Source organism: Cinclus cinclus, chromosome 1 (assembly GCF_963662255.1).
Source record: "Cinclus cinclus chromosome 1, bCinCin1.1, whole genome shotgun sequence".
In the NCBI taxonomy this organism is placed as follows: domain Eukaryota; kingdom Metazoa; phylum Chordata; class Aves; order Passeriformes; family Cinclidae; genus Cinclus; species Cinclus cinclus.
The window spans coordinates 13759782-13775343 of NC_085046.1; the positions used below are offsets into that span (position 1 = coordinate 13759782).

Genomic DNA, 15562 nt, shown 5'->3' on the forward strand with positions numbered 1-15562 from the left:
CTACATAATTTAAGAATCATTGTGAGTGAATAGCTCATATTCCCCATTAGAGAGACAATAAAAAGACTTACTCCCAAAGGCATAGAAAAAGAAAAGGTCAGGAAGATTAATTCTTCTACTTCCCACATCTATTGTTTTTGCAGTCTTCTGGGCACAAATAACAGAGATTTTGGTTTAGTGGAAAAATCAATATTAGTTTAACATGCACTTAAAGTGGAATGTCCCAGTAAACTGAGCATGTGCTATGTCTCTAGCTGATTACAGTTAAGCATTAATACAATGTGGTGTTTTCATGCACTCAGATTTCACCTCAGAAGACCTACGTCCCTTCTAGAATGTGTTACTCACAGAATGAGTTCAATGGTCTCTGTCTGGTGGCTATTCTTCCACATCCTTAAACACAACATTCATTACCAAGATGGGCTGCCTTGGCTTTGCTCTATTAGCACAGGAGAAATCCTGCAAACATTTGTTAACGTGAAGAGGCTCCTTGAGTTCACTCAGTCTCTTTGGGATTGTTGTTTGTTATATATTATCAGGTCCATAGCTGAATGGTGCATAACTCCTGAACAGGTTCAGATTATTCATATCAATTACTGTGTACCAAAAAAAAAAAAAAACAAACAAACAAACAAACAAACAAAAAAGTATACTAGCAGGCAAAGTATTAATATCATTATACTAAAACCCCCTGATTTTCCTTAATTTTAAGTTCACTTGCACTACTTACCTGAAACCTAGACTCTATTTCTGTTGGCAAAAGCTAACAGAAATGCTTCAGCATATTATATCTATGTTACTAATACTGAAAAATTGTAGATTTGAAAGATTCCTCTTACTTCTGTAATTTTCTATAGGAAATTACTGACATATAAAAACAATGCCTTATTAGCCTTTCATACGAATGTTCACACTGATGTTTCCTGTGAGGTTTGATGTCTGCAAGAAAGCTCAAAAACATGTTGAGTAGTAGTTAGTAAAGGGAAGAAAGAGGGGGAAATCTTTCATTTCTGATCCCTGGCACACAACGGGACTCTCAGGTGTCCTGCTTAGGGGCCCCTATGCATCCTGAGCTCTTCAGAACTCAGCCAAATCAGACTTCAGAGTGGTAAAAAAAAAATCTGTTGATCCTTTTTCATTACTGAGGAATAAACATTAAAATCTCCTCAACCTTATCTAAGTGCAAGGCTTGTTATTAATCATTGCCACTTGCAATCCATGGTATGCACATGGAAAAAGGGTGGAATGCATCAGAATCAAATTCCATGTGTTTCATCTGGTCGGAAGGCAGTCACTTTTCCTTTATTTCTTTCTTTTCTGCTGCCACTTGCACATTTATGACTAGATAATCAAAACAAGAGAGTTAGTCAAATCTCATTCATGTGTTCTGTGTGCTTATTAACTTAATATTAAGTTATGATAACTACACTCCTATATATTACCCATATATATATATATATATATCCTTTCACATAGAACTAGATCTTTCTGAGAAAAAGTTTCAAAGGACTTATTTTGACCATAAACTTATTTAATAACAGACACATAACAGAATTCAAACTACTCCAGGTTTTATGCTTAAAGCAACTCAGGGTACCTCAGACCTCCTATTCCTCCTGCTATAAACCAGGTGCTCAGGGGCTAAAACAACCATTGAGCATAATTTTTAGCAGCTTTTTGCTGCCTCCAGCTACCACATCCACCCAGAAGTTGGAGCTTATTTGCATGTTGTGCTGCTCCTGCCACAGCTCTCATCTACTTCACCCAGCTCCTCATCTGGACATAGCAGCACAAACCATTTCCCTGAGCAATCCCTTGGACATCTCCTTCACTGTCCAGGGCCCATGTGGAGGGACCAGCATCCCCAAGGCAGACTTCAGCACAGAGCAATTAGGCTGTATCTGTCCTGTGGGCAGGACTGAGCCTACAAAGTCTTGCTGGAAGATTCACTGTGTTGAGTAGAGATGCTTTACACCTTCTGCAGAACTGCTCAGTAGTTTCTATCAAGGAACTGATCTAGTTCAAAGATTCAATACATCATCCCCTTTTGCAAGGTACAGCACCTTAACTCATCTTTGGCCCAAATAATTCTTATGCTTATTTTAATGTGGTATAATTCTATACTGGTGTTGAGAATTCAAACTTCCAACTGTATTTTAATGTTTTCCTGTTAATTGACAATCTTGAGATGGTTGCTGAGAGCTTCAGACCATCAGAAACTTCAGTAAGAGGGTCCTTGTGCATATGAACTGCCATCTTCTAAAAACTCTTGATGCCATTGGCAGTAAGTGCCTGTTGTGAATTTGTGTCTGGGTAAAATATTGAAGTCCCGTGTTTCCTCTGTACAAATATCCCTGGGAACAGATGTTCATCTCCATTAGAGCTTACAGACAAACAACCAAGGACATGTAACTGATAAAGTACTCTGAAATTACCCATAGAAAAAAATTGTGATATTTTATAAAAAGGAGGAAGGCACTTGTATGTGAAGGACTGAGGTCACTTTGTTCTGCTTTGTTGTGCATGCTATTGTAAACTAGTCATTTATGTGAAGTATTTGCTTTTGTGCAGTGCAGCATAAATTGTTTTTTGCTGCACAGTGCAGAACTCTAGAAGATACTCAACAGCAAAAAAACAAAGCTGAAGGATACAGCAATGCTGAACTTAGAACTTTCAAAGTGAAAATTTCTGATTATAGAAAATTTCTGAGAGACAGAACTTTTGTGTATATCAGTTAATAATTTATTTTTTCATAATTGCAGGTTTACTTACCTGCACAAACACTGCAGCTGGTTAAATAGTGATATCTGCCTTTGAGCTGCTAATGTGCATATGCAACTAGGGCATATATATGAGCTATGTACGTCATACATGGGCAGAACAGCTTGAAAATTCAGCTCCAAATATTAATTTCCTCAGTGTGTTAGGGGTTTTTTGTATAGGGGAAATATTATAGTTCTCCTTTCCCTTCCTTTTGCTTATCCCTTCAAGGTTAATGCTTTTGTTAAGACAAAATAAACAGAAAACCTCATTGAGTAACAGCCAAAGGAGATTGGTATCTACAGAGGACGTCTAGAGGGCATGAGATACTATTGTCTCCTTTGAGCTGTTGAAGTCTTTTGGACCATTTTGATGAAAATAATTAGGAAATAATGTTGGCTTGTTATTAGTAAGGGATTTGCATGAGTTCCATCTGTGGACCCGAAACCCATTCATTTGTGGAAAAACTAGATTGCTCCTTTGTGGCTGACAGGTAAGAGCTCCTGAGTCCATCTGAGTTCCACCTGCTTACAGGGTTCTGTTAAGAAAAAGATGTTTTTCCCTTCCTTTCCTCAGTTGTTTGAAAATCAACGTCAAAGCTCAGATTCAAAATAACCATAAGTGCATTTGCACTGTAAATCTGCACAGTACTTTCTCCATTTTATTTTTACCCTCAAACACACTTTGAAAATTGCTCAACTAACATGAGCTTTGGAGTGATTCCTTAATCAGAAACAGAGTCACTCTAGATTGAATTTCTTCTTTAAAAACACATTAATAAGTCTGTAAATTTTCCAATATGACTGGAATAAAGATATGCATGAGGGAACGAGGGCCAAAAATATGCGTGAATGTAGTTTATTGTTATATAGGATGTTATTAGCATCTCAACCTTAAGCTCAGCCTACTTGTTTATTGCATTTACGTTTCACACACTTGACTGCCCTTCAGTTTGAAACAGCATAATTTAAAACAAAAAATAAAACCAGCCCTTTAATTTAATCAAGAGCAGGGAACTGCCATTGCAATGTAAGTCGTTGTCCCTCATTAACGTATCCTTTGACAGGAAAAATAGTATAGTGTTTCCATTTCTGTAATCTGAACAACAAACATGTTAATAGGTATCAATTACCAGCCAGTTTCAGTACTTAGAACCAGTAAGAAGGCCCATGCAAGGGTTTCACATCTGGTTTTAGTGAAATTGTTCCTGTCTGTGGTATTTAAAATTTAAAGAACTCCTGTTATTGTGCAGTTGGGAATCCTAGGGGAGTACAATGTTAATGAAATCCATAATGCACAAGGATTTTATGATTGCATTTTCAAGGCATTCCTTCAAAAGGGACAACTGATGCCTGCCATGGCAGCAGTAATTGTGTTTTTACAGAGTAGATTTAATGTGCACATTTAAGAAAGCAGTTATATTTACACTTATCTGAAACAATAACATGCAAAATCTTTACACTTATGGGTCTTTTTTGCATCCTATTTATCAGTCCTTTGAGAAGGAGCCATGGGCCATCTTGCATGGCAAGACCTGGCTCAGGGGTGCCCCAATGGGTTGTGGCCAGCAGCCCCAGGGCAGGAGCAGGGGAGCATCCACAGGGAGAGGTGTCAGCTAAAGACACTTGAAACCCTCCTGTGTGGCTTTGTGGGGAGACTGATTGCCTATTACCAGGGTCACTGGGAACCTCTGCTGCCATCAATCTTCATCATGGGGTGGGTTTGCAAACCCACAAGGAGCAACACCTTCTGGATCCTTTTACTGCAGGATCTGTGTGTTTTCTATCAAAATGTTTCTTATAATGCATATAACACAAATCTTTGTGCTCCCACCAAGCTGGATGATAGTTTCTGGGTGGTATAATTTTTCTCTCATCCTGTAAGAGTGAGTGAGACCTCCAGATTGCCCAGAGACCAAAAAGTGTTTGTTAATAACACAAGATGTTCATTTCACATTGTCTGGGGTAGGACAAAAACATAAATACAGTTTTAAGAATCGTAGTATCAGATCAAAATTTTGCAGCCATAAACCAAAAAAGCACTAGTCTGGTATAAACACACTGCCAGTTCAAAATTGTTCAAAAAGGTTAACAGGGGGGTTACATAAGTAGACATTATGCTCTGGATTGAGCATTATCTGTCATTCTGCAGCTGTCATAGGTCCATACTCTAAGATGAACTCCTTATTGTTTGTTCTGGCTAATATGACATAAATCCAGCCAATCCAGCCCAAATTTTTACTGCTGGGTCTTTCAGAGGGGCACAGACCTGATACCACACGTATCTTCCAGACTCAGGGGCTGGCCCAGGGGGCACAGAAGCTTGGTCTGGTCCCTCTGGCCTCTGCCTGCTGTTCTCTATCTCACTGCCTGCCCATCCCTTTGGCACCTACAACCCCTGCAGTAATTCCAGACCTTTAGACCAGTCAGCCCTAGGAATGTCAGCTGATCTGGTTGCAAAATTCTCCCTCTGCTTCTTGCAGCATTCAGGAGTCTGGAGAAAGGCCGGAGAGGTAACAATAGGTCTCCTCAAAAAACAACCTGGGAGATCCCCCTTGCCTTCACTGATTGAAATATCAGTTGTTTATTTAACACTAACTCTGCTGTGCAAGGAAAATATACTCCCATTGATTTAAAGCATTTCTCTGTATACACTACTTCACCAGAACTGAGAGGGAACTCTGAGATGGAATTTGCCTTCCACATTTGTCTTCATTCCTTTAGTTTTTAACCTACATTCTTCATTATTTGCTTCTTTGTAAGTGAAACCCAGGAGCATACATCACTGATGTGAACTGGTATATAGATTAATACTGATTTATTTCCATATCACTTCTGAAAATAATTGCAGTTCATCATTTGGTGTCTTGACCTATCATCTGTGTCATAGCTGATTTCCTTATCAGGTATTCACTTAAAAACATAGTCAGTATTTATATTTGCTGCTGCACAGCACATTTGTTTCATTAACAGGTTTATTCTTACATCAGGTAGCTGTTTAGACTGACTTTATCCAGCAAATATCTCAATATTTCACATAAAAACTAATGGATGTTCTAGTCAACAATGCCTGTTATTTTTATTATTCTTTCTGTTTCTTTTGGAGCTTGGTACAGAAGTGAAGTGCAGCATATTGCAGCATAGAATAACATGAAAACCAGGAAATCTCAGTCTCCCAGTTCTCCTGGCCTTTGAAGGACTGCCTGAGAGCTGGAGTTCAAGGCTTTGTGGTGGGGCTTGCCCATCATTAGGGAGCTTACTGACATTAAAGCACAAAAACTGTCAGTCCTTTGTCTTCCCTACCACTTTAGATTACAAGTCATGAATTTGGTTCATGTCATTTTACAGTTCATAACTGCACTCCAGAAATCACAAAAAGCAGAGTTAGCTTTGTGTGGAAAAGTGTTACAGTTATCTTAGCAGTCTTAACATGCTTTGCACATGGGCAAAGAATGACAAAAGAATATTCCTTTCTGGAAATCACAGCCAGCACAGACTGTGACACAGCGCAGAACCGGGGTTAATTGACCCAGCAGGATACATTCATACCTTTATTTACTGTGACATGGGAATAAATGGTAGAGTTTCACAAAGGCAAGTACTGAAATTAGACTAGAGGGAGAGGGAAAAATAAAAGGGCCCTACAAAGTATGAAGGTTTTTTGATTATTCAAAGTGCTTTAAGAGCTATTTTAGTACCAGAAAGTTCCCAGCCATAGATTTATCACTCTGGGGAGGCTGAAGAGATGCTCAGAGAACTGTGCAAAACCATTGGCAGCCTTATTGCTCCAGAAGTGCAGGTGCAAAATGCAGTTTAGAAGAAAATCCTCTCTACCTCCCTCTGACATGTTTCAACATCAGGCCTAATACAGAGGGAAGTCCTGTGTGGCTTCAAGCAATCCTGAGTGCAACATATGGAGGAGCAGCAGAAGCAGAGCCCCTCTAAGCCTCCACTGCCAGCCTAATCATTATAATAGTTTCAGGCTTTTTCAGGGGATCCATTATGCAGAGATCTGAGTAGTTTGTATGTAGCTCTGTAATTACCTATGCCTCCTCTTCCCAGTCCAGCCCTACATCCCCTCAATGGCTGCAAGGACAGATGGCCCTTTGGAGCTGAGATAGTGAGTTAAAAATGTGTCCACCAAAAGCACTGATTCACCAACTACTAAAATAATTTTGTAAGTTACTCTCACTTTCACTACTTGGTCCAGGAGGCAAAGGAATTAAAATCTTTAAATCAAAACTAAAACTAGTTTTAAACTAAACACACAGGCTTGTTTAGTTTTGTTTTTGTTTGTTTTTTTTAATCACATCGTGTTCTTTATTTCGCAGAAATTAAATCCACTTACTCTGTACAAAGAGATTTTTCTTTTCTCTTTTGTTTTTATTTTTTCCATTCACCAGGTTCACATGTCTGGCTTGACTCAAAATATTTGTTACAGTTTGCTGGGTTTTAAGGCACCATCATGCCAAGAAATCAGTTGTTTGTGCCATTCTGCTGGGTAGGGGAGCTGCCTCCCAGATGGTTTGCAGACCCTGTGGGGGCTGAGGCAGCCTCGCCCACCCAGTACCAAGCAACACATCTGAAGCAACAGCACAGGCAGGACCTTCTGCAGATGTGAAGGAAGCTATCTCAGAGGGAGATTTTTCTGAGTCTGGCAGAAATAAATTAATCTATGAGACTAGGCAGGTGTCAGACTGAAGGTGAGGTAAAGCTCAAGGCTAGAAGTCAAGTGACTAAGGGCAGTGGCTAGAAACAGAGCCTCGGGGAGGAGCACACAGCTGAGGTGTGTTATAATAAGCAGAGTTATTACTGAGCTAAAGGTCTCTGTTCTCACGGGGCTGACCCTGGCTGGAGACGAGAGGTGTGCTGCTGAGTGCTTTGCAGAGACGATTATGCATTTTTATTCACTCTTTCCACACCTGCACAGTAGTATGAAGCTGCAGAGTTCATGAGTCCTATGGGCCCTTCCCCATCCCAGCATCTATGTTCCAGATTTTTGGTTGCTGAGCTATTATTTATCTCCCCTGTCCTTGTGTCATCCTGCTTTTCTGTCCCAGTTCAATTCATTAGGTGACATTTTCACAGCAGTAGCAAAATAGGTAGAGTGGAAGGATAAATGAGATTTCTTCCAAGTGGTAAATACCTGCCCTTCAGAAAGCAATTTGTCTTCTTGCCCCTGCAGGAAAAAGGAGGAAAAAAGTATCTTTCAAAAAGGAAACTCTTAATTTCATTTTGTCTTTACCTCTAATGTTTTCATTTAAGGTTTCAAAAAAAATCTTTTAAAAGGCAGCAGAATAATCTCCAAAGCTGACTGGTAAAAGCTGCTAGCAGAGGAAATACAGTTGACCAAACATTAAGCTGAGATTCGGTTCCTCTGTTTTCAGGCACAACTGGCTTCTCATCAGGGAAGTACTGTTTACACATAACTTCACCAACCAGCTGTACCTGTGTAGTCTGGTCTTCCTCTTCATTGCAGCATTCTGTGCTGAACACTTCAGGCTAAATTCATTTCTGGTGTTGAACCTCTTGAAGATGATGAAACGATCAATCTGTTCTATCATATATCAAACCAGGGTATATTGTAACTGGTTGTATTTAAGTTACAGATTATTGTACTAAAGACTAAAGTGCCTTTCAGCCATAAAAGACACAGGAGCAGGTTCTTCTCCAATGCAAATACTATTAACTTCAGCTATGGACTGAAGGGTTAACATAGTGCAGAATAATTTTTAAATGTTCTTATCAGGCTTTAAAAATTAGCTGCCCATAGGAGGGTTGCCCCCTTTCATAGATATGCTTAACTAAGAAAATACATCCTGTGTTTATTTTAAAGGCCACAGCACTTAAAAATCAATAGCTTTTCTCTTTACATAACTGCAGATAGAGTAACTTTTAGATAGGTAGAGTGGGGGTACAAAAACCAGGCACCATTATCTGGCCAAAGAAACCCTGGAAATAAAATCCTCCTGACTGAATTTTGAGCATGCTTTGCTGAGGGAAGAACAGAGCTGGGGGCAGCCAGTCTCCCTGGTTTGCTTTAGCACTTGAGGAAAGTTGTCTTGGTAGTCAGTAACCTGTGCCATCCCTTCTGCTGCCCCACTTCCCACTCCAGCACAGGACTAGAGCACCACTCTCAGCAGTGGGTCTTCCAAATCACAGCCTCAGAAGTTTTTAATTTACGTGTGTTCACTTCCTCAGAGCTCCGAGGGACATACCAGAAAACATGAAATAATCTTTTCATGTGCGGTCTATCTCTCATTTTTCACCAGACATTTACAGCACCCTCCCCACACTGTCTCATATAGCTACCTGGCATTTTTCTATAAGGTAGCACAAACTCATATTTTTAAAAAGCAGTGACTTGCTTGGTGACCCAACAGTAAATTAAAATCATCATATACAATGTGTATGAAATAGAAAATCGAATTTTGATGCAACAAAACTGACAGTTCCATTTAACAGAGAATAAATGAATGCAGACTCCTGTGGATGAATGACTGATTTTAAAAGACTGTGCCAATTTTCCAAGATGAGAAAGCTGATCAAAAGAAAATACCTGTATTTCCATGTGACACAGGCTGTACACTTATTTCAGTGAAATTAGGCTTAAAAAGTATTATATCACAGGTACTTTTTCCTCATTTTGCTGTGATTTTTTTATAAAAAGCCCAAAGCCTGAACTCACAAAAATATCTCAGTGTAGTAAATTCCAGCTATTGCAGTGGAGCTGACACTGAACACAGTGATTGCAAAGTCAGATCTATCTATGCCATCAAGGTGTGCTGTCTGAGACAGGAGAGGTTTCATTTTGCAGTATATCATCCCTTGCTTAGCAGCTTCCTACCATTAGCATAGGTATTCTGTGAAACAGGAAGGAGAAGTTATTACTGTGTGTTTACATACGTAGTATTGTACTTATACTCAAAATACCACAATTATAAATCAAGCCCTTCTGCCTGTACCCCCTGATTTTGACAAGACAGTAGCTGTCACAAAAAAAAAAAAAACAAAAGAACTTAATAGGCAAAATTTAGTTTTTTCCACCCAAAGTCTGGTTATTCGCACATGAAGAAGTCTGAGAGAGAAGCTTTGGATTACTTGTTTCCCATTTGTGCATTAGTTGCTCAGTACACTTAGGGAAAAGAAAGTCCTATAATTGTGTCCTTCTCTCAGAAAAGAGTGGTTCTGCAAGTATTGCTATAGAGTTTCCCTTTTCTATAGTTTCTAACACAAACCAGGGAAGGTCACATTCAAACTGCACTAAATAGTTGTCTTCATTCCAGATCAGAGGATTAAGCTCAGGTTTAAAATTAAATGTAAATTACAAATAAGTATTCAGAAAACGTTAATTAAAAGTATTACGTTCCTGATTCATTTATTGCTCAGCAAGGGTTCCTAAGTATCTTAGCTGGAGAAAGGGGCCATTCACATTCCTCCTTTTTTTTGACCAAGTCATTGTACATGTCTTAGGTTATCCATTTGCAAGTTAATGTAGTGCTGAAGCAAAGGTTCTCATTTTAAAGAAGTAATATTTCACAGCAAGATATGTTCCTGCAAGATGCAAAACAATCTTTTTCTAAAGCACTGGGAGTTAATCAGCCTTTCTCTCCATCACTGCAGAGAGGATTTGAATGGCATAAGATGCTGATTGCTTAGATCCCAGAGTCTATAGAAAACCCAACACGATTACATTTTCCTCCCTTTGTTATCAGAGTTTATTGTATCTTGGTGTTCAGGTTTTAAATAGTGTTCAAGTAAGAAAAATAAATTAGGAAAAAGGTATTTTCTGAATCTTCTGAATAACGATGGCGTTGCATCAAAGCCCCACATGAATGCATGAGATGGAGCTTGCAAATGAGTAGCAGGGGGATCCTTTCCTGTCCCTGCAAGTGCATGGATGCATTTCACCCTCTCGGGGAGCAGAGCACTACCCTTGCCCATGAGCCAGGCTCCTGCAAGGACTCACACCCTGAGTTTTGGGGAGCAGTGCACTGCCCTTGTTGGGCCAGGCTCCTGCAAGGACTCACCCCCTGAGAGTCACACTGAGCTCGTGTGCTGGTGGCAGTGCCGCTCCCGGCCCCTCGCAGCATTTCTCTTTCACATCTGATCTTTATAGTTTCCATACTGGAGCGATTTGGTTTGCTGAATTCTGGAAATGTCTCCAGTTAAAATGCTAGTGTATTAACCTGCTGTACTGAGTCTCTTTTGTTTCTCTTTACCAGAGTGCTGCTTGCCAATTTTTATGACTACAGCAGATTTTACTATTCAAACAGAACCAGATGGAACACCAGTTCAAAGAACATGTCAGAATTAAATATTTCTTTTTTAATTAGTTGCTTCTGATTTATGCAAAAAAAAATTAACATAAGAGTGGGAGAATGTGCCATGAATCCAGATGCAACACAGCCCACACAGGCATTATCTTTTCTCTGTCAGAGACACAGAAGCTTTTTCTTTTATTCTTTTCTTGTCTTTCCTTTCTTCCTTTATGTTTCTGGATTTCTTCTTTCTTATGCTTTCTGCATCTTTTCCTTCTTGAACCGGCCTCATAATGATGACTCAGGTTCTCTTATGTTTATCAATCATACTTTTTGACCATTATCTTATTTTTTTTTCTATAGAAACTGTCTGATTTGCTTTGGAGAAAAGTTACTGTACTCAATCCTGTGAGCCCAGTATCAGTAGCTCAACTTAATTGCATCTTTTGACTCTATTCTCTGTTTTCAGTTGGAGGAATCTTTACACTTCTGTTTTTTTCTTCTGCAGTAAGGGATTTGAGCAGAAGGTGAAGATTGTGAGGAACATATATTGCAACTGCTAAAGAAAGGTTCATTTCCCTTTTGCTGCGAAGAATTCCTATGTATTTGGCTTGAATGTTTTCTCATCTCTTCTTCCATGCTTCCCCATTTTTGCCAAGTCACATAAGCATCAGTTTAGTAAAACATGCTGACTGGGGACAGTTGTTAGGCACAGACTACAAGCTGGGCATTCAATTAGCTGCTTTCCCGTTTGGGGCTTTCAGGATGTTGCTGTCAACGTCAATGAGAAAGACTTCAGTGACTCAGGAGAGATCTTAATAAGAGCAATATTTTCTCCCCACTTTCTTTATGGAGCTGCCACAAGTATCACTGAGAGTTTTACACAAAGATTTGAGGCAGTTTACAGGCTTAACTATTTTCACCTAAATACAGGATGAATATTTACAACCTGTCATTAATCAAGGAGTTGTGTTTTTGTAATGACTACTCATTTCAAGAATGAAGACTTTTGGAAGTAATTTCCCAACCAAACTAATTAGACAATTTTCAGAATTTCTACTGGAGTCTGTCCCATTTTTACTTAGCATTACAGTCTAAGAAATTAAGGAATTAAGATGTAGTTGTATATACCTCATGAGAAAGCATGATTGGCCAAATCATCAGCAGTGTTAGGAAAATAGATCAACTCTTGCTTAATTAAATATTTGACAGAACAGTGAAGCGTCACAACAGTTAATCTGACTCAGAGCACTGTATGCTATCTAGGGAAATGACACGCTTCTCTAAAAATATTTGCTTTGGTATGTTGTGTCAAGTGATGGATTGTACAGCTTTTCAAGCCACAAGAGATGCCCACAACAAAAAGCTTCCTGTTGTTAATCAAACTCCAGCACTCAGTACTTTATTTTCTCAGGCTGTTGAACAGACCTACAGTAGGAGTGTTAAAAGCTGGCAAAACTGCTCCCTTGCTACAGCTCTCTCAATGACTGTATTTTATTTAACAAGGCATATTTTTATTCTGAAGATAAGGTCTTCCATACTACAACCTAGTTATGTATGATGACAGGAAGCAGCAATATTAATTTCAAGCTATGTATGTTGTGTGTCATTCTTTAGCCAGCAGTTTGCCCAGATTTGCTACGTGATGCATTGTGCACAGCTAAATGTTATTTTTTTTCCCTTCTCCTTAACTGTTCTCAAAAAAAATGCTGCCGCTTGCATATCTCTGTGTTTAAAATGTGTCACCCACCTGCATTTTTTGGAGACAGTAATAGAGCAATAAGAATATGTCTCCTGGATGCTAGGAGATAATGCAGAATAAATAGAGAGGAAGTAATTCATATGTAGAAGCACCTAGTGCCTTGCAATATGCTTCTGTAGGAAATAAATTTATTTTAAAAATAGGAACAAGTGAGACTTTTTGGAAAAAAAAAAAACATGAACATTTCTCTCCTGAAAAAAAAAAAATACATACTTAAGATGCTCCTCATTTTTTTGTAAGTTAGGGTCTGGTCCCAGACTTGCACTTTCAAATAAAGATGTTCATGTTGCAGCACAGGCAACTATCAAAGGCTGTGTTTTCAGATAAGACCCTTAAGCATCACTTTCCAAGAGAGATATGCTTCTTAATCTGGATGAAAGTGAAAATTTGAAAAAAGAAGAATTTGAAACACGCTGCTGTTAGTCAAAGCTGAAACTCCGGTCATGAAAATGAAATGTGAAGATTTCAGGTTTGGAGACAGCTGCCTATCTCAGATCACAGCCATAAGGCTTGCAATAACTTACAAAATCGCTTGCATTTTCTAAAATAAATACCAGATGTTTGTTTATCATATGTGCAGAATGTTAAATGTCAAATAATTGCAGGGAAATGCATTTGATGTTCATCTTCAAAAGTACCATATTTCAACACCACATCTCTTCACAGTCACTCTAACATGAAACACAAGTTCTTGAAACAAAAAGACCTAGAAGGCCAAAACAAAAAGCTAGTTATTAAAGACTTATATCACAATCATAGCTGGGGTAGCCTGCATCTGAGAAAAATGGGTTACCTCTGGTAATGTTAACACTTGGAGACTTCTTTGGAGAGGACATAATACTATGTTGACTGGAATTTACACAGAGAGGTGGACTCTATAGACATAAGCATTCAAGAGGCAAAAGAAATCCTATCTGGTGACACAGCTGTCCCAGAGTTATTACCCTCTGCACTGATTCCCCTGGGAAAAATAAGGAAGAGCTGTGTCTTATCACAGCTACACTTTGGTGCCTCCAGGTTCCAGTTGTTACCACCAACTGATATAGTTGAACTTCAATTCTTAACAGTCCCAGTGTCGTTTAGAATCTGTGTTTTATGGACAACTTTTTGCATTTTATGGAAAGCAAAGTTTCAAAAAACATTGGAACAAAAGCAAAATGCATCACAAAGTGATTAATGAGGGGGAGCTTAACAGCCCATTAAAATGTGTCATGCAGTTTCCAAGGTAGTCTTCTACATAATTCATTTCTATCACCTTGCTTAGAGAAGATTGCTACATTTAGAGCTTAATTTGCAAACATATTTAGGCACCACAGAGGAGTGCACAGTGTTGCAATTCTGTTTGCATGCACCTGGAGAGAAGCAGTTCACCTCCAGAGGCCACTGCACAGAACTGTCAAAGGGAAGTAAATGCTCTAAGCCCTAGCTCTGTCCTGGACCTTTTCACTGACACAGAGCTAGTACTAAAAATTCCAAGAGATCCTTCCGCTTCTCTGCTGTTTAGTCTCACCTCTCTTGTTTGCAGTGCTTCTTTCCCACAAAACACCAATGGAGAAATGTTATTCTTCTTTTCTCTATCAGCTTGTGAGCAAACAGCCCTTGGCATGTAGCAGGTCTGGGGTCACAGATTGCTTTTGCAAGGGGTTTAAAGCTGTCCTGAACACTTGAGCTGTCAGACTCCAGGCACTCCAGGAGAGGACTACTGGTGACATAGTTCCAGTTTTCAAGAGCACATAAAGATTTGCTGACCTGAAGAGAGAGCATATCTATATGAAGAGAGGTGCTCCCTAACAAAGAGAACCCTCCTTCCTCCAGTAATGTCTTTCTCAGTTACTGCAGCCAGGAGTGTTAATGAGGTTGCTTTTCCTTCCATACTTATAGGCAATAAATCAGAAGTCCTCTCAGAGTCTGGCTCTCTCCCAGTGAGAGAGCTCTGCCAGGTTTTAGGCAAGAAAGTACATGTCTATATCTTTTGTGTGTTTGGGACTTAATCCTGGGCAGTAAAATGGATGCTGTAGTAGGATATTCAGTGCTCTAGAGTTAAGAAGGTGTATTGAAGCCCTGGAATTAAGAAGCTGTATTGAATCCCAGAATTTGGGACCAAGCAAAATTTGGGGGCCTGAAGTTTTCTGGCAGGACAAGCCTCAGGCCTGAATGGTCAGTGACTGGTCAGTGACATCAAATAATCAAATCTCCCTAAGCCACCAATGTTAAATTTTAACTTGGCTTCAAATACCTAGAACTCTTGTAGTAGGCCATTGCTTGACTTTATTCACAATGAAGTACTTACTGTATATTAAAAAGCCTCTACTAGAATAATTTCAAATCAGTTGGAATGGTACAGGCTTGGGACCCTAATCATTTCAAAACTGAAGAGCTGTTTCAAATTGTAAGAGAAGCAGATCATTTAAATAACTTAGCTCTGCGCTCCCTCAGACTTCCAGATTTTCAAGTGCACTTCAGCCTGGAAGTGAATGTGGCATTGGACATAACTCAGTGCAGCACACTTTACAATCAGCAGAGTACAGCTTGGAGAGCATTTGAAGTTAAGCTGAGATTGCTCAGAGAAATGATGCCCAGATTCCCCCATTAACTTTAAGATTGCAACAATCTAACATCTGAGACTCTCCAGTTACTTTAAATCACTTGATTGTTTTTGTGAGGTGGTGCTGGGATTTTTTTATCTTTTTTTTAAAGACTGACATTTCTTTATCACACAAAAACTAAATGTTGCAGTATTTCACCCCTGAAGACAAGGGCTAAAATGTTACATATAGACT

At 39.2% G+C, this 15562-nt stretch overlaps 1 protein-coding gene across 2 annotated transcripts in view; it reads left to right on the forward strand.

Moving 5' to 3' along the window:
* NRP1 (neuropilin 1) overlaps window positions 1-15562 on the forward strand; it is a 113427-nt gene that overhangs the window by 62234 nt on the left and 35631 nt on the right. The gene's annotated exons all lie outside the window — the stretch shown is intronic.